Source organism: Brassica napus, chromosome C2, assembly GCF_020379485.1.
Source record: "Brassica napus cultivar Da-Ae chromosome C2, Da-Ae, whole genome shotgun sequence".
Classification (NCBI taxonomy): domain Eukaryota; kingdom Viridiplantae; phylum Streptophyta; class Magnoliopsida; order Brassicales; family Brassicaceae; genus Brassica; species Brassica napus.
The window spans coordinates 36,581,752-36,602,238 of record NC_063445.1 but is presented as its reverse complement, the minus strand read 5'-3'; the positions used below and the strand labels follow the sequence as shown (position 1 = coordinate 36,602,238).

The 20,487-nt window shown below is 37.9% G+C and overlaps 1 long non-coding RNA gene and 1 other non-coding gene across 2 annotated transcripts; both read right to left on the bottom strand.

Annotated features, from left to right (window-relative positions):
• Window positions 1–481: 481 nt before the first annotated feature.
• Window positions 482–1,957, bottom strand: LOC106411326. Its single transcript, XR_001282362.3, has 3 exons — window positions 1,619–1,957; window positions 1,216–1,496; window positions 482–981 (listed from the first exon to the last, which is right to left on the bottom strand). It is a non-coding gene; the product is annotated as an uncharacterized LOC106411326 (long non-coding RNA).
• Window positions 1,958–18,569: 16,612 nt separating this feature from the next.
• LOC125582768 lies at window positions 18,570–18,676 on the bottom strand. The gene has a single exon (XR_007320222.1). It is a non-coding gene; the product is annotated as a small nucleolar RNA R71 (small nucleolar RNA).
• Window positions 18,677–20,487: the final 1,811 nt, after the last annotated feature.

Here is a 20,487-nt window from a genome sequence, read left to right as displayed (position 1 = left end):
ATGTCTTAGCTAGAATTTGTTAAATTATATTTTAGCAAAATGCCGTTAGTTACTTGTAGCTTTATTACAACTTATAGCTACGATGACTCTACGATTTACCTTTTCTTGTTTATGTATCATAACATATTCTACTTTTTACCTTATGTTACGCCTATGGAAAAATAAATTACCCACCCTCTCTACGGTGTTCTGCACAATGTAGAATACATATTATAGTCAAATCACGAAAATATAGAAACTTTCGTATTTCGGTTAATGTATTTCTAAATCTATACTATATCTACCCTAAATCTCTCGTAATATCTTACCTCCCACGTTTTTCTCCTCCCACGACATTTCTCTCTTTCGTTATTTGGGTCTCTCTCTTCTTTACCGACATAACCATTTGATCATCAACCAATTGTGTAGCTGTGAAAACCAACTATTCAACCCCCATTAATCATTTTTTTTGTGTGAAATAATAGGATTTTAGGCTACCAGATTTAAGCAAAAAAAATGTTTGATAAAATCCCTTGGCCAGTCTACGCCGAGTACATAACTACTAATGAAACCGATATAGTTACAAAAACTATATTTAAAAACAATTGTTGACTTGACATTATTGGGGGTCCACTCAACGAAGTAGGAGGACTTCTTGTTCTTCACGTTCAGCATCTGTTCATCAACTTCTTTGGTGCTCATTTTGCCGCGGAACGTAGCTGAGGCAATGAGATAGCGGCCGTGTCTTGGGTCAGCAGCACACATCACGTTCTTGGCATCCCACATTTGCTGGTCAGTTCTGGGACGGTGAGGTTACGGTACCGCTGAGAACCACGAGAGGTGAGAGGAGCAAATCCTAACATGAAGAAGTGAAGACGAGGGAATGGGATCAAATTCACATCAAGATTTCGGAGACCAGAGACTTCAGAGTTGAGCTGACCTGGGAACCTAAGGTGCAGGTTACACCAGACATTGCGGAGATCAAGTAGTTCAGATCACCAACTGCACAATTCAGCAAAAAAACAAAACATATGTCACTGATTCATCATCGTAGAATTAGATTATGCACAAAAAGGCTTAAGCTGATGAATACAACTTGAAACAGCAAGGAAGACATACTAACTTCATGATATATCTCATCTTAGTACTAAAAAATAGCAAAGCATCAAGCAAGACACAAGTAACCACGAGATAGGTCAACAACATTGATACTGATTGTAGAAAGATAATACTTACAGCTTGGAGAGCTAAGCTTGAGGGTACGGAGACAAATATCACACAGTGCTTCATTATCAAGCACCATACATTCATCAGCGTTGAAAACGAGCTAAGCGAGCTGATGCACAGAGAGTGTTACGTTGTATGGCTCTACCACAGTGTCAGAAACCTTGGGAGACGGGAACACAGAGAACGTCAGCATCATAGGGACCGGGTACTCCTCCCTGATCTTCGAAATCAACAAAGTCCCCATACCAGAACCAGTTCCTTCTCCTAAGGAAAATGGCACACCTGAAACCCTGCAAATTCCAAAACAAACGAAAACAATAAACCAAGCATCCAAACCACAAAACCCGAATCCACAACCTAAGATACAAATCAATAAGCCTACGAAACTAGCGATGCACACAGTTTAGGTTACCTTGAAGGCAGTCACAGCTCTCGGCCTCTTTGCGAACAATATCAAGGACCGAGTCGATAATCTCAGCACCCTCCGTGGAGTGACCTTTTGCCCAGTTATTCTCCGCACCGGATTGACCGAACACGAAGTTATCGAGACGGATGATCTGACCGTAAGGACTAAGGACCAGATCTAACGCTTTCCATGGTTCCAGCCTCCAATCCATGAGAACAGCGCGAGGAACGTACCTCCCACAGCTCACTTCGTTGTGGTAGACATTAACCCTATCAAACTCAAGATCGGAGTCTCCCTGGTATCGTCTCGTCTGGTCGATGCCGATGTTTATGTATTTACTTGTCTATTTTACTTTTTTTTTTTACTTTATAAAATTGTATTAAAAAAATTAGAATATTATACTCTCTCTGTTTTAATACAAGTTATTTTTAAAATTTTTGCACATGGATTAAGAAAATACAAATTTTTATACAATTTATTTTAATTGAATAAAAATATCATTAAATGAAACTAATTCAACCAATAAAAAAAGAACACAGTATTTTGTAATTGGTCACAAAGTTCCAATAATGTTAAATTTTTCTAAAATAACGAGAACACCAATTATTTTGAAATAATTTTTTCTTCTCTAAACACCACTTAAAATGATACGGAAGGCATATATTTTAATTAAATTTAATTCAAATTAATTTAAGAGTATAATGGTATTTACAATAATTAAAATCCTAATGAAACAAAAAAATTAGATAAAGGTTTTAGAAAGACAATCTCAAGTTGAGAATGTCCCTTTTTTTTTTTTTTTTTTCAATTTTCCCTATTTTTAAAGGCTTATCATAAAAAGTTAGTGATGGAAAGTAATCGAGAGAGTTATGGCACGTGATATCCACTATATATTATTTGTGAAACATTACAACTTCTTTTTGTAGCCACATGTCATCACTATGATGATTCTTAGAATTATTAGAGAAATAGGTTGGTTCATCTAATTATATAATAAGTTTTTTATTAAACTAACCATAAATTCATTATTAATATCATTTATTATTTTCTTAAATAAAGATTACAGAATTGCCTAATGTGAGTAAAGTATATATGACAATTAATGATTTTGAATAATAAAGATCTGATAAAAGAATGTATCTTCTATCAAATTTGTTTAATTTAAAACTATTAAAATAATTTTTTTAAAACACAATAACCATATTATAAAAATTTACATTTTTCTGTATATTTTATATTTTGAATTTTAAAAAATGACTATAAATTACTAAAACTGTTAAAAGTTTCACATTCAAATTTTGCGATCCATGGTTTAAAAATTTTGTTATGACAAAATACAAATGATTACAAAATCATATAAGTAAAAGTCTAATTTAATTAATCATTAAGATTTAAAATATATATGTATATATATCATTTTAAATTAAACTATAAACCATATTGAATAAATAAATATTTTAGTTTCAAAATTTACTTTGAATAATTTTTTTTGATAAAAGTTTTGAACTAACATTGATAAATTTTTTTAAATTATCAATTACTAAAATTATTAATCCCACAATAAAATTTTTGTTATTAGTAATTTAAAGTTTTTGCTATTAAAAATACACATGATAAAAAAACATATTAGTAGAAAGCATCATTTAAAAAAATAAAAACATAAAATAGACATTAATATTAAAAATATACTATGTATGTTAATATCATTTAAATTTAGTTACATATCCTATTCAAAATTTTTTTTAAAAATGTTTGGATTAAGAAAATTGATTTATACGTTCGCACCAATTTAATTATATATGTAATAGTTACTGACTTTTAATTATTCAATATATATTTATTATTTCATAATATGTAAGAACATATAATACATAAAATAATTTATATATATAATGTTTATCCCGCGCAAGTCGTAGATCTTAATCTAGTGTTCTATTAGGAATGTCAAACAGGTTGATCCGTCCCGTCCCGTACCGCAGCGGGCTCATCTTCGAGCGGGTCACGGCGGGCCAGGTCCGCGCGGGCTGCGGTCCTTAAAATGGCTGACCAAACCCGTACCGCAAAACATGTAGGCCTTTGTGGATCGGTCCGCGGAACATAGAATTACAAACGGACATATGGCTCCTGAACGCTTCAAGATATGATTCAAGGCGCTTTATCAGTTTCATGACGAGTGAGTTTAGTCGATGATTGAACTGGATAAGGCAATACACTTGTTGTTGAAGATTTTAGTTGGATCAAAACACTAGTTTATTTACTTTTGTTAGACTCCAAACATTTTAAAAATAAACAATACTTTAGTTGCAGAATCCAAATATTATAACTCATAAGTTCATAACAAATGCTTTAGTTTTCTGAATCCAAAATTATATAAAACCAACACCAAATCAAAGATGTTAATCCCAAAAATAAATAAAAAGAAAACACCAACCACACTTCTTATTCTTCGTCTTTATCACCAACAAGCGACAAAAAGATAAAAATTTCTCTTCTTCACCATCAACTTCATCTTCTGCAAATAAGAATAATAGAAGTCAGTTAAAGATATATTGAAACCTAAAACTCCAAAATGTATGATAGTGTGAACAAATACATATAGGCAAAACTATGAAGAACCTATTGCGGGAACTAGATCTTCTTCTTCGGTGGAAAGTGAGTTTTCAAACTTCTTATGATGACTCGAAGAAGCTCCACAAATGCAGATCGAAGGCGCTTGGGAGACCGGAAGCATCATCGACCCTGAAACCACCATCACCGGAGCTACATAACGTCGAATCAGAAATGGGGACTTAGGGTTGCGGGCCTTTAAAATCCCGCAGGTTAAGCCCATCCCGCTTTCGACCCGTCCCGTTTTCGACCCGTCCCGCTTTTGACCCGTCCCGCTTTGAACTCGTCCCGCGAGGCCCGCAATTTTGCGGGCTTACCAAATGGAGGTCCAATCCCACCCCGCAGCAAGCCTTTACGGGTCAGGCCCGGGGTCCAGGTCCTTGATTGCCATCCCTATGTTCTATTATTATCCATTGCGTGTTGAGTTACTTGTCCCTTCCAACTTGTGACTGGGAAATGGATAATGTGTCTTCTGGTCAAAATTGAATTGGAACAGTTAGGCATCTACTTTAAGCTGAAAAAAACAAATCATGATCCACCTATCTATCTACTTTGTGTCCACGTTTTTAAAAATTTGACCAAAACGAGATCATGATCTCATTCAAAACTCCATGGTGCAATTTCGGTCATGATCATTTTTGGCCTTGTAATATGAATATTAGCGCATCAAGAAAACTGACGAAAGTACTTTATTTTATTGTTTGTTTCTTTGTTAGTTTGAAGAGCCAAAACATATATAAGAAAGTAGAATTAAGAATCACTTGATTTGACTTTTGACTTGACTACAGATGTTCAGTGTGTCTTGGGGACTACCAGGCAAATGAGAAGCTTCAACAAATTCCACCATGTGGGAACACTTTTCACATGGACTGTATTGATCTTTGGCTCACTTCGCACACAACTTGCCCTCTTTGCCGTCTCTCTATTATCCCAAAATCTTCTCTAGACAGGTCCCAGCAAAACCCAGAGACTGTCTCCTCCATCAGTAACTCTGATGGAGGAGGAGCTTCAGCTCAACCAGAGTCCCAGTCAGTAGGCGAAATAGTAAGTCACATCGATGATGGCCAAGAAGGTGACAACGATTGTACATAGGTTTCGGCAGAAGCACAAGAGAATGACCAAACCAGCACAGGGACATCTGATGCTTGTTGTAACTGCAGACTTGGTTAAAAAGCACAAAAACGTTGCCTTTTGATTATGTTTCGGTACATTATAAACGGGACTGAATGTTGTTTTTCTTGAATCTGTGACTTGTAACCTCGTGGAAGTGAAGTGAGACCATGATTCATCGGAAAATGGTGACTTTGTGATGCAAGATTGGAATCCACCAAAAAACTTATGATTACAACATAATCAAGAGATTCCAAGCTTGAATGACCAAGATGATTGTTGGTAGAGATGGAGATTTGTGACTGAATCCACAATCACACAAGAAATAAGAGACTTGAATCGACAAGTTCTTATCTGCAAGCCAATAGAAACAAGTGATTCCACACTTAGATCATAGAGACAAGAACACAAACAAGTAATCTACCTATGAAAATGAGCAAAATTCACAAAGGAAATATTTTGTAGACTGGACAATATTTTATTGGTTTCCGAATGATTGGTAACTTAAAAATGAAAGACTAGACTGCTCAAGGCATAAAAAAGGTAATGGTAATAAAAAGCTAAAACAAGAAACAAATAACTAACCCAAGTGAGGAATATGGCCGTTAGAGATGATAGAGCTTTTGAGCAGATTTGCTAGTTGTTTTAGCGCTATGTATCTTGATAGTTTGTGATAAAACCGTGCCTCATTCTCCTCTTCGAAGTCTTCGCTTGTTTTCCTAAATACGAATATAGCTGTTGGAGAATTAACTCTTCAAACAGGTCCATTTTAGGAAAGCTCTGTCTTTGATGGATCCTATTGATCTTGTATGGTGTAGTGCAGCTAAGGGTGCTTCTTGAGAGCCTCTTAATCTTGTAGGAAGTCTCTTAGTTGTAGAAATACCAAAAACGAAGGAGCTGTTGTAATGTGAACTCCTTGAATGCACTTAGGTCCAAATATGGAAAGCCTTCTTCCCTCTTCATCTTTTGTTTTTTTTGAACATAATGTAAAATTAATTCATACCCAAAAAAATGTTTTCCTTACAAGGGAGTTTTATGTTTTTGATAGAATTAAAGGGAAATTTTTTTTCAGAAAATTGTTTTTTAGGCCAAAAAAATAAGTACATTGTTCCATTGCGCTAATTCCAAATTTGTACAATTTTTGTCTATAATATTGTTTTCTAATTATGAAAAAAATTAATTAAATAGTTTTAAAAACCAAAAAAATTAGAAAAAATAGGAGCAATTGAAGAAAGACCTATTTATTGAAATGCCATAGTTTCGAAAACAAAAGGGAGAATGGTACCCTTCCAGGGAAAATTGTTAAAATGATCCATCCTCTTTTGAAATTACCATTTAACCATTTCTAACAAGAATGCCATTATTGGTTTTACAAAAAAAAAAAAATAATAAATAAAAGACAACATTTTACATTCAAGTCTTCAACAAATCTATCCCATATCAGATTCATAGTTGTTCATACCTTTAAGCCTCATCACCACTTTCTCCGCTGCCAGATCTCTGTTTATATTTGATAAATTAAGTTGATTTATTGGTGGAAGGCGAAAAGATTATATGCGATTTGATTGACAGAAACTTCGAAACCAGATCTGAGACACAAAGTATGTTAAACAGTCCATTGTTATAAGATCTATGAACAAAAGGCCAAGTCTTTTTCTTATAGTTGCCTTAACAATGTTGTTCTCTTGTTGTCTTTAAAAAAATTGTTTTGCAATGTGTCTTCTGATCTACTGATGCAAGTTTTATTATGCAAATAATGTTGCACTTAATTACTATTTTTTGACAATGAAAGATGGATAATGTTGGTTGGGAGTTCGTTCTTGATCCAAGTAAGAAGGGGAATGCTTTTTTGTTGAAGACGATATGAAATATGAGGATTTTCTCCGCATAGTTTGTGACGATTACAATATTAGTGAGGTGAAAGCGGTCGAGTTTGCTTATATGTTGCCTAAACGTATATCGGAGCAAATCCCTAGCAACACTCCTCCGATTTTCTTAAGTAACGATAGACAACCTGCAAGCTTTATCACATTGTTCAAGACAGACGTAATGTGTATTTATCTCTCATTGACTGCAAACAAAGGTCTTCATGATGTGAACAGAAATCAAAAGCGTGTTGTCAGAGAGAATAGTGCTGCGGATTTTGGTAGTTTTGGAAGTGTTCAGTACGATACTATGAAGCCATCACATGAGACTATGAAGCCATCGCTTGAGACTATGAAGCCATTACAGCTGCGGAAGAGTAAAACCATTAAGTCTGGTGAAATATTCAGTGCAAATAGGGCGCTAATAATGAAATTACGCAAGCTTTCAGTGATTGAAAGGTTTGATTTCAGCATCTAAAAGTCTTGGAAGCATTTATTTTACGCAAAGTGCTTCGTTCCTCAATGTTCCTGGAAGATACATGCTTCAACTATGACGAGATCATCTCCAAAATTCCTCGTTCGTTAATATACTGATCTTCAGGGCCGGGCCTGAAAATTTCCGGCCCACAAGCAAAAAAAAACTTTTTTGGCCCTTCATAATTAAAAAAACAAAGAAAGTGGTTACAACTGCAGTTTAAAGAATCGAACTCAGGACCTCGACTATGCATCCTGAGGTCCTTACCAATAGAGCTATGTAAAGTTTTTGTTGTAATTAGCCCCCTAAATATATAAATCTTGTTTGGCCCCAAAGCACATGCTTTATCTGCCTCTATTCAGGCACGGCCCTGCTGATCTTCATACATGTTCTGCGGCCGATAGGTATTCTCGCCACCGACATGCAAATGCAACATGTATTGGCAAGATGTATGTTGAGGGATTTAGTGGTGGTAGTGACCTTAAAGGAATTCGGCCTAAACATATAATGGATTGTACGAGGGTTGTTTATCAAATTGACATCGGTTATTTGAAGGCTCATAGCGCACTGGCATATGCACGAGAGATGGTTAGAGGCACTCATGCCAGTGGCTATCATGACTTGCCTTCGTATCTATACAAATAAAACAGGCCAAACCAGGTAAAATAACAGAGCTTGAACTTGATGCTGAGAAAAAGTTTAAGTATTTGTTCGTTGCTTTTGGCGCATGTATCAAAGGCTTTCTGTTCATGAGGAGGGTTATTGTTATAGATGGAGCACATCTAAGTGGTAAGTTCAAAGGTGTTATGTTAGTGGTTGCATGTCAGGGTAGAAATAGGGGTACATATCCTATAGCTTTTGGGATTTTAAATGCAGAGGGTGCAGCTGCATGGCAATGGTTTTTTACTTAGCTGCGTAGTGTGGTAGGTGATGGTAAAAATATGGCTTTCATCTCTGACCGATGCACAACAATAGCCGAGGCTCTTACGAATGTTTTCCCTGAAGCTGATAGGGGCATATGCTTATATCACCTTGGAAAAAACATGACATGTTTCAAAAAGCCAATGGTATATTTGGAGAAAAAGGCTGCCCGGGTATATGGATAGGTGGAATTTGACGAAATTTTTGAAGTCATTCGACGTCAAGATAGCAAACTACACCACTATTTGGATACTGTAAATATTATAATGTGGGATCATTCACATTTTTCAGGAGACAGATGTGATATCATGACAAATAATTTTGCAGAATGCATTAATGGCATTGCTTAAAGAGGAGAGAGCGTTTCCTATTACATATTTTGTGGATTCTATTAGAAAGATGCTTTCAAGATCGTTTGGGGAAAGGCGAGAGAAAGCTGCTTCATTTAAAACAAACCTCAAAGAAGAAGCTGAACTCACACTGCATATGAGACACACCAACATGGGTACATTAACTGTACAACATATTGATTCAAACCGTAGCTATGTTACGGGTGGAGATTTTAATTGTATGGTTGATCTAGAAAAGGTATCAAAACATAGACTTTCACTTCTGCCATGTTCTCATTTGTCTCAGTTTTGATTCATATACTTCCTTTTTGCAGAGGAGTTGTACATGTAAGCAATATGATCCGAAAAGATACCCTGTGAACACGCAATTAAAGTGGCTAAATATTGGAAAATTGTTGAAGCTACCCTGGTGGATCCTCTTTACACAAAGGGATACTTGGTTGCAGCGTACACAAATCCTATAAACCCTACAGATGAAGATTTGATCCCACCAGCCGATGTACTTAGTCAAGTGTGTCTGCCACCCGCAATTTGCAAACAACGTGGTAGACCGAAGATGAAGAGATACATCAACTGAAAAAGCCAAGCGATCCAAGCCTAAACTATTAAAAAAGAAGAACCAAACAATGAGTACGAGCAATCCACCTCCAGCGACAAAGGAAGGTAATCAGTCTTCACGTAATACATCATCAAAGAAATGTGGTCGTAATCAAGCCCCAATACTCCAATAAGACAGATGCAAACCAGTCTACCGCGGATGACGCGATCAACTAATCCGTCATCAAGAAAGAAACCAAAATACTCGGCAAAGATTACAGCACCAACCACTACATCCCCCAGGATGAGAAAATGACTTTTCCAGAGTAGCCCAACATCAAAGATGCCAACTCAGGGTGCTAAGCAAAAAAAAAATCAAAGAAACCAACTTAGGGTGCTAAAAAACAAAATAAAAAGGGCAACACTATCCCAGTGAAGTTAATCAACAATGAGAGAGAAAAGTACGTGTATACCAAATGCAACAAAGGCGGACACAATAGATCAACGTGCAAAGTTGCGACATTGTTGTTTGCATGATATTAATGGGAGACTCCGTGTTCATTGAAGACATCATTATTCAGATAATTAGTCACTCATTCAGGGGGAATGTAGGTCAGTTTAGCGTTTATTTGTTGTAGTATTGTTGTTTTCCGTTGGACTCAATACAGTTATTTTGGTTTTTGTTTGGTCTGTAGTCGCTAATACTTTGATCTTTAGATTTGATGGATTTCATATTTACGATGAATGTTCTTGTTAATCAAGATTGAAAATTCTTGTTTTCCAAGTCTTGAACCATTTTTGGCTAGGAGAACAAAAAGGGTTCAAGACTTGGGTAACAAGATACAACTTGTGGACTTGGATAACAATTACAAGCCAATATTGTGTTTCGAAAAGCAAAAGCTGGTTAAAGGCAAGGGAACCGCAACCATGGCCATTAATGTGTTTATGAAAGAACCACTAGGCTATAGGCAAGGGAACATCAGCCATTAGCTCTTTGCTAAGGCAATAATGTGTTTCGCAAGGAAACAACAGCCGAATGTTGCCTTATCATGTATAATTGGGTAAACTTAGGAAATTCTTATAAATATATTGCCTTGATTGGCAGAGCAGATAATAAAGCAGTAGAAGTATGCTATAAAAGCAATATGCTGCAGAAGCTGTATGCTTTTACTAAACTGTTTAATAGAATGATTGGTAGAGCCGTATGAATATGCTATTTAAAATTATTATAAAATTAGTATATTATTATATATTTATTTCTAATAAATATATTTCCAATATATTTATAGAATTATATTAATATATAAAATTAAAAAAGTATATAATTAATTTATTTTATTTAATAATTTCAAAATTATTTTTATATCAAAAAATATTATTTTTTTAAAAAGTTTACAATTAAAATATGTAATTTAAAATAATATTTCACATTTAAAATATAATTTAATTTATATATAAGTATATTATATTTTAAATTTGAAGTACTATTTTTAAAATTATTTTTTATTGTAAATTTATTTTACAAATCAAAATTTTATTTTTCTGGATATAATTTTTTATGATATTATTAAATAAAATAAATAAATTAATTATCTATTTTCCTTAATTTTATAATTTATAAATGTAAATGTTATTCCTTTTTTTTTTCAAGAAAAGACAAAACTAAACTAAGTAGATTCCTGAGCCGAGAGTCATCTCGGAGGAACGGAGTCAACATAAACCATAGCAGAAGGCTGAGTCCTAGCACCTCGTGCTAGCTTATCGCCATTGTGTTTTGTGCCATTGGAATATGCTGAATAGTGAAAGTGAGAAAGTATTCCTTACATCGTAGAGACTCCTCCATGTGAGTAGTGAACGCCGGCCATTATGGTGGTGTAGACACCATCTTCACCAACTGTGAGCAGTCTATTGCAAACACCACCTCTGAGATATGTAGAGTCTTCATGCACTCCATCGCCCATATCAAAGCTTCACATTCTGCATGTAAAGGTGATAGACTCCTGCGAATAGACATTGCACCCATCATAGTATCAGTGGATCTTTCATTTCTGTAAAACCATCCTTGCCTTGTAAAGGGATCTTGTTCCTTCCATGCCCCATCAATATGACATCGATTTACCCCTTGTAAGATAGGACTCCCAACCAATGAAGAAACCCTGATTGTACCCTCTTTAGTCTGGGCCTCAGCCCATAAGGCACCTTCTATCTCCGCAGTCCGAAGAAATTGAGGAGGACTTCCAATTTTATTATTAAAAATCTTAGCATTGCGGTTTTTCCAAATATACAACAATATCCACGGGAAATAACTTAAATCTGGTTCTTTTGGTAACCGCCAAAATAAATAATCCATATTGGTAAAAAGAGATTGGGTAGGGAAAACCCCTGGACGTGAAGGAATATTTGATAAGGCCCATGTTTGCCGCACAATAGGGCATTCAAAAAGTACATGATTAATCGATTCTTCTTCTGCACCACATATGTGACATTGCAAATCACACTTAATCCCCCGGGAATGAAGGTTCTTTGTAACTGGTAGACTACCAGAGATTATTTGCCACACAAAATGTTGTAATTTTGGCGAGCAGCGAAGTTTCCACGAGTGAGCTAGCAAAGGTTTAATATTGGGGCCCATATCACTGTGTTGAGATCCTAAATCAGTATATAACTTCTCCGTGCGATATCCCGATTTAACAGTATATCTGACTGGATCCGTAAACAACCATACATATGAATCTGGTTTTGGATTTCGGCTAATAGCTAAACTCCGTATAATACTCACATCATCTGTATTAAGTAAATCTAGATTCCAAGAGAGATCTACTGGATTAATTAAATCATCCACCTTAAGTAATGAATTCAAATATTGATTTTGAAGTTTTTTTATTGCTGACCTCGGGCGTTGAGCGGGGATCCAGGGGTCATTCCATACTGAAATGTTTGAACCTGTTCCCACTGTTTTGATTAACCCTTTTTTAACCAGAGATCTAGCTGAAGTAATACTTCTCCACCCATAAGAGGGAGAATATGAACGTATAGGATCCATAGGATCTGATTTCCTATAATATCACCCTTTAAAAACCTTTGCGAAGAGAGACTCAGGTTTGTCAATTAACCTCCATAACTGTCTTGCTAATAAAGTTGTATTGAAGTTCTGAATATCTCTAAAGCCAATGCCACCTTCCTTCTTATCTTTACACATCTTGTCCCAAGAAAACAAATGCATCCCTTTTCTATTTCCACTGCCACTCCACCAAAAATGAGCAACCACACTCGTTAGTTTCCTGGTAACCGTTTTGGGTAGACTAAAACAAGACATCACATGTGTTGGCATAGGTGATGCCACAGATTTAATTAAAACTTCCTTGCCCCCCTTTGTAATAAACCTAATTGTTCAATTATTGACCTTATTACTTACTCTTTCATGAAGAAAACTAAAAATTTGAGTCTTTGATCCTCCCAGACTCTCGGGGATCCCTAGGTAAGTTCCCATACCTCCTATTGTAGTGATACCTAAAACCTGTTGGATCTCCAATTGTATTGGATCTGGAACCTTATGTCCGAACTGAAGTGACGATTTCGCAAAACTTATTTGCTGCCCCGACACTCTCTCATAATCTTTCAAAATCTGTAATATAACCCCCCACATTCTTGCCTATTGGCTTTGCAGAAAAAAGGACTATCGTCTGCAAATAGTAGGTGTGAAATTGCCGGACTACCATGCACAATTTTTAAGCATGTTAGTAGCTTTTCTTCTTCCTTCTTTCTAATATTTGAAATTAGTGCCTCAGTACACAAAATAAATAGATAAGGTGATAACGGATCCCCTTGCCGTAATCCTCTGTTTGGGACAATATGTCATTTTGGCTGGCCATTAATCAGAACCTTATATTGTACTGAAGAAACACAAGCCATAATTCTAGATACCCAACGTTGTGCGAAGCCCAATTTTAGTAATATCGCCTCAATAAAGGGCCATTCAACCCAATCATAGGCCTTACTCATATCCGTATTTATAGCCACAAACTTTTCCTTACATGAATTGTTCGTTCTCAAACCATGAAACATCTCCTGAGCAATCAGAATATTATCCGAGATCACTCGCCCATACACAAAAGCTGATTGCGTTTCTGAGATTAAATTTGGTAATAATCCTTTCAGCCGTTGGCAAATCACTTTTGAAATAATTTTGTATCCCACATTACATAAACTAATAGGTCTTAGCTCCATCATTCGGTTCGGCCTTGCCATTTTTGGAATAAGATAGATATTGGTCATATTTAACCGCTCCTCCAAGGATCCTGTCCTAAAAAAATCATTAACCATATCGGTAATATCTGTTTTAATAATGGACCATGATTGTTGAAAGAATAAAGCCGTCATTCCGTCCGGTCCTGGAGCTTTCTCCGGATGCATTAAAAATAAAGCCGATCGTACTTCCTCTTCAGATGCCCAGGAAGTTAGAATTCAGTTCTGATCATCAGTAATCAGCGTTGGTACCTCTTTTAAAAAATCTTCACAACCTGATGGCGAGGATGTTGAGAAAAGATCATTAAAATAATCTATTGCAACCCCTTCCACTTCTGCTTCCGATGTGACCCAATTACCAGCATTATTGTGTAATCCCACAATCTTATTTTGTATCCGTCTTTGCTTTGTTAGAGAATGATATAATTTTGTATTATGATCCCCTTTGGCATGCCAAGTCGTCCTACATTTTTGTTCCCAAAACAATTCTTCATCTCAATATGCTTCTTTTAGCTTCCTAGAGACCTCTAATACCTCCTCATAAGCTTTTGTATTATCACACTGAATATCCTCCAAAGCTTTCTGGAGAGTATTTATTTTCTCCTTTCCATAAGGGGGATTATTTTTCCTCCAAACCGAAATCTCATGTCTGCAGTTACTAATCTTATCGACTACCCTTGAGTTATTCCTTTGGTTCCTTGAGTCCCATCCTTTCAAAATAGATTCCATAAGACCATCCATCCCAATCCATCTCTTATCAAACCAAAATTGTCTCAGTGTCTTAATTTGTTTCTCATCTAAATTTGCAACAATGAGTCGATGATCCGAACCAACCATCCCCAAATATTCCACATATGAAGACGGAAAAAAATTATGCCATTCTGCATTACCTAAAGCTCGATCTAATCTACATCGAACCGTTTGACCTTGCCTTTTCCCACTCCAAGACATAGTATTTCCCAAAGATGAAAACTACAGTAGACCACAGTTTTCGATCATATTATTAAATTGTACAAATGTGGAGGCATGCCTTAACGCCCCCCTTTCCTTTTCATGATTACCAGTAATCTCATTCAAGTCCCCAATCACAAACCATGGTTCCGTTCTAGTTATACCAATTCGTGTAAGTCGTTTCCAAACTTGATCCCTCAGACTTTGAACAGGATCCCCATATACAAAAGAAATATATATCGTTTTCCCTTTGTAACTCGTTTCAATGTCTATAATTCTATTTCTCGAATAGATTATAGTCACTGGGGAAATCATGGCTATGAAAAATGGCCAAACCACCACTCCTCCCTAACAGATCCACCGTGTGTAAATATTTATATCCAACAAATGCTTTTGTAAATGTTTTTCTAACAAATGTTCATTGGATAATGTAGAACATAATGCTAATACTAATGTTCTACCAATCATTTATAGAAATACAAGCCAACTTTTTATTTATAATCACAATATAATATAATAATAACCAATAGAAATGTCTCATTTCAAAAATAATTAAAGTTAACAAGACAAGTGTGTTGGCCACGCTAGAGAAGGAAGGTATTAAGCGGTTGACGAGACGGTTGAGTGTCAAGTATAAAGTCATGACGGGATGTTTGAGTGTCTCTCCTCTCTCTTTCTCTCATTTTCCATCAAGCTCTCTCTCTCTCTCTCTCTCTCTCTCTCTCTCTCTCTCTCTCTCTCTCTCTCTCTCAAAATCTCATGGCGAACTATCAAGTTCCCGATCCCTCTGCTCCCATTCCCTATCTCTCGTTTGCTAATCGTCTTCAAACGAATTGTGCCTTCTTTGCCGGAGATCGTTTCCATGTTGGAGCTCCGACGAGACGTCATGAAAATGATATCGCTCGTCTCAAATACGAAGATCTGTGTCTGCGTTGATTCAAGGTACTCTCTGTTCTTATGAAGCTGATGTACGTGAAGCCTGTAGAATCATAGATAGGGTAGAGTGAGCTTACACTGTTCTGCATGTGCGTCCTTTTTTACCTTGAGTTATTCGAGAACTTATCTCGAATCTGTGCCATATGGCTGATGGCGTGTTCATCTGGGGAACTCACTTCGGATTTGATCCTGATGTGATCAACACTGTGATGCTGACCCCCCTCCTAGAGAAATCATACGATTGGGAGAGTGTTGATCTCAAAATGGCCAATTATGTTCTCACGGGTTATAGGGCTTCGGGTGGACTCAATTCACCCTCACTGCCCTCGTTGCTTCTTATCAAATCTTGTACAGGGTGTACGAGCGCAACTGGCTCCTTATCAATTCATGTACAGGGTGTGCGAGCGCAACTGGCTTTCGGTACCTGAAACTGATGAATTCATCAAGATGCGTCTTCGCTTGATCTACGCGATTGTCAATCGTCGATCGATAAACTTTGGGGAGATTCTGTATGATCAGATTCTCGCAATGGCTCACCAGTGTGATCCGGAAAGGAAGATCATTTTCCCGAACTTATCTATCATGTCCTAGAGCTTTAAAAGGAGATGCATGTGCTTCCCGGAGATGAAGCACCTATCGGCAAAGGGATTCGTATTTTGGGGGGGGGGGATGGCAGCTGATCATCCTAGTCTCCACACCCGTGGACCAAGAGGACGCAGAAGGATCGAGTGATCGTGTCGCTTGTGTGATGTTTTTGTCGGATCGTCTCTCACTCAGGGGGAGATCATGTTGGTTTAATGTTTTCTTAGATGTTTGCGGATGTTATTTATTTTTCCCTTTGGCTTGTTCAATTTGATTTTGCGGCTATGGTCTGTAATAACTCATGACTTAAAATCTATGCTTATGACGATCGTTTGCGATAAGATATTTGTCTGAAACATGCAGGGTTGAATGATTCTGAATTATGATATGCTGTTCGAAAGTATCTGATATATGGTGTTTTATACATCTTGTATATATGCTTTTCAATTGGTTTCCAAGTCTTTATCGAGTCTTCCTAGTCCTTTTCGAGTCATTACAGGTCTGGAGTTGCATTGGATGGGAGATGGACCAGCTGGAACAAAAGAGGCAGAAAACAATGCAATTTGGTGATTTTCACGCAGAACAGTCCTGATGACTATTCTGGATAGCGGAGCAACCCGAGTGACTGTTCTGGATAGGGCGGAACAACCCGAGTGACTGTTCCAGCGGCAGAGATTTTTAAGGAAACTACAACCTATTTCGGGATTTGCCCTAATCTCTCTATTTTCTCTCCCAGCTGCCTGTGGCTTTGATATATCTTCTTTTTCTGTTTCTCCTGACTATTCTACGCTTTTTTTCTCTGAGAAGAAACCAGACCTTAGAGTTGGAGACTTGAGATTTTGCTACTTTGTAAAGGGAGAAGGCCATCTCTCTCGATATAGAGAAGAACCCCTTGAACCCTATTACTTTATTTCTGTCATATTTCATGTTGCTTTATATCTCTGTCTCTGTGTTTTCTTTCTTCATGGCTGAGTAGTCAACTTTCTTAGTCTAGGGTGTTAAGGTGTTAGATCCGTGAGCTTGACATAAATAAGTTATAAATCGATTGTCTTCATTCACTGTTGTTCTTAAGGCTTGCATCAAGTTAACCACTTAGTGCCTGATTCTAGGTTTAATCTATACATCAAAAGTGTTATAGGTTGCTAGACATAACTTGAATGAGCATCATATCCCTAACAAGCGAAAGTAGATGTTAGGGTGTTTTGTGCACAAATCAGACTTCATCTTAATGTTTGTCATCGCATCTCAGTCCAAACGACAGTTTAGGTACTGAGATCGATTGACAAAAGGTGAAGCACCACGAAAGTGGGCTGATCTATCTTAAGTGATCCGAGTTCTAGACTGGTCTTTAATCAAACTTGAATAATTGTTTGACTCACACTTGTTTAACACCCGACCAAACGACCCTAGACTAGCATTTTAATCATCTGAAATGTTTAATTAATCTTATTACTTGCTTGTTACGAAACCTTAATCTCAAAACCCCATCATTGTTTTAGCTAAGTATTGATCTCATAAAGATAAAGTGTAATCGTTGGTCTCTGTGGATTCGATCCTAAAGTGCTATATCGACATACCATTCGATTGTGGTAGTGTGCACATTAGGTTAATTGGTGTGCGTATACACGTAATATCAATTTGGCGCCGTTACCGGGGACCATCTTTTTACCTTTATTTTTCGGTTACATATTTAGTCTAAGACCTCTAACTTGCCTTATCCTTTTTGTTGCAGCTAATGTTCCAGGTGCATGACCAGTAGACATACTCGGAGAAACGCACAAGGAGAGCTAGTTACATTTACCAACCAGGAGCTAGCAAGGTTAGAAAGACAGAACAGACAACAGCAAAGGCCAAACAACACCAACATAGGTGATCAAGGCCATCAAGATGATCTCACTGCAGCAATGCAACTGATGCAACAGCAGATGATTCAAATGCAGCAGACCATCCAAGCTCAGTAGGATGCTGCTGAACAGGCTGCTCTCGCGCGGCAGGAACAACAGGCGCAGACTGTTCCGATCGGGGAGAGAAACCTTCCGCGTAACATCCCTAATACGCGCTCTGCCATTGTTCCTCCACCCTGCACCAGGCAGGACTTCGAGATCAAGCCTGCTTTGATCGGTCTAGTACAGAGAAAGGTGTTCTCTGGTCCTTCTACAGAAATTCCAATGGAGCATATTGAGAGCTTCGAAAAAGTCTGCAGTTTCACTCGCGCGAATGGTGTTCCACCAGATTACATCAGGTGCATGTTATTCCCATTCTCTCTTGATGGAAAAGCTGCACGGTGGTTGAATTCTCTCCAGACCAGCTCTCTCACTTCATGGGAACAGGTCCGATCAGCGTTCCTCAGCCATTTCTACTCTAAAGCGAGAACAGCTGCATTGAGGAACAAGATCACCTCCTTCAGACAGCTCACTGATGAGCCTTTCTGCGACGCATGGGACCGCTTCAATGACTATCACAGAGAATGTCCTCACCATGGATTTGATGATGATTACCTCCTGGACATTTTCTATGATGGAGTGGACTGGAAATACCAAGGTGCTCTAAACTCTGCGAGCAATGGAGACTTCATGACTCAAACCACTGATTGAGCGTTTAAGCTGATTGAGAACATGGCTGCTAGCTCAGCTAATAAGAAAGAGGAGAGTGATTGCTCCATGAAAGGGAATAGTTCTGACACCCAGAAAATAGATGAGCTGACTGCCAAGGTTGATCAGCTACTGAAAAACAACCAAGGGCACGTCTTCAGCATGGATCAAGCTACGGCCGAGCATATTCAGAACCAGAACCAGCGACAACCGCAGAGCAATCGGTAAGCTGTTCCAGCTACCGGGAACAATCAAACAGATGAGCTGAAGGGTCTGGGTATGATGATGCAACAGTTGTTGCAGGGTCAGCAGGTTCAGGCCAAGGCGTTGAATCAGGTAACCACAGAAATGGACACCAGGATGGGCAACATGTTCACTGAGCTGAATAACAAGTATGACACTCTTACGATCCACATAAGAAAGATCGATGTTCAGCTTGCTCAAACAGCTGAGAGTGTCAAGAGGCAACAAGGGACACTCTCTGGAAAAACTGATAAACATCCTAGGACTGAGCACTGTTATGCAATAGAGCAGCCATTCGCTGAAACTGCTCCAGGCGCTGAAGAGAGAGCAGAGCAGCCTACTAGCTCTGCAGTAACTGCTCCCGACAAATCTGTTGAGACTCCACCATCTCGAGTCTATGTTCCCAAGGTTCCCTATCCAATTCTACCTAGACATCTGATGGATCCCATTAGTGAAGAGCAGCTGATAGGTTTTAACAAAATGGTGAGAAAGCTTCCTAAAGAACTTGCATTCGAAGATGCTCTGCAGATTCGTCCATTGCTCAAGTTCTTTAAAAATTGTAGAGAGACTCAAGAGGAGATCAAGGTCCTATATACCAAAGCACTGTCTACACCAGCACTGAAGGTATTGCCTAAGGTTGATGATCCTGGAAAGTTTGTTTTCCCATGTTCCATCGCAGGAACAACCTTCAAGGACGCTCTTTGTGACTCTGGTTCTTGTGTGAATCTCGTCTCAAAGGCTATTGTAGACGATTTGGGTATTGCTGATGTTGAGCATTCTCAGCTGACCCTGACCTTTGCAAACTCTTTCAGAGCAGTCCCATATGGAACCATCCGCAGCCTTCATGTTCAAGTAGGGGAATGTGTTGTTCCTGCTGAGTTTCAAGTTGTTGAGATGAACAAGGATCATGAGATGCCTTTGATATTTGGAAGGACATTCATGGTTACTGTTGGAGCAACCATCGATATGCCCAACAAGAGAGTCTGCTTCTCCAACATCAACAAGAAAGTTTTCTACAAGGCTGTACCCACCAGATCTTCCTCATCACACGCCTCTTGCATCTCAGTGTTTGATGTAGAAAAGCTGAAGGTTGTTCCAGAGAAGGAGCATGGTGATAAGGGTGAGAGCAGGCTGTTCTCCGATGAAGATCCTAGCACTGATCCTACTAAATTCAGAGGGAATTCAAGGGTGAAACAGAAAGTCCAGAAGAAAAGGGTCAAGGGAGATCCTACAATGACTTTGATACCTCTCAAGTGTGATGACAACTCCATCGAGTATGAGGTAAAGTGCAAGGGTACCTCCAAACCGTTCTCTAAAGTCAGAGCCATTCTCACACATGAGCTGAAGGAGAAAGGAAAAGCTGCTGTGAAAGGGTTGTTGAGCAGGGTTTTGAAGCTGAACATGTCTGATTGTGGAGCTTGTTTTGGAACAGGCCCTCCTTCTCAACCAGATTGATCCCTAT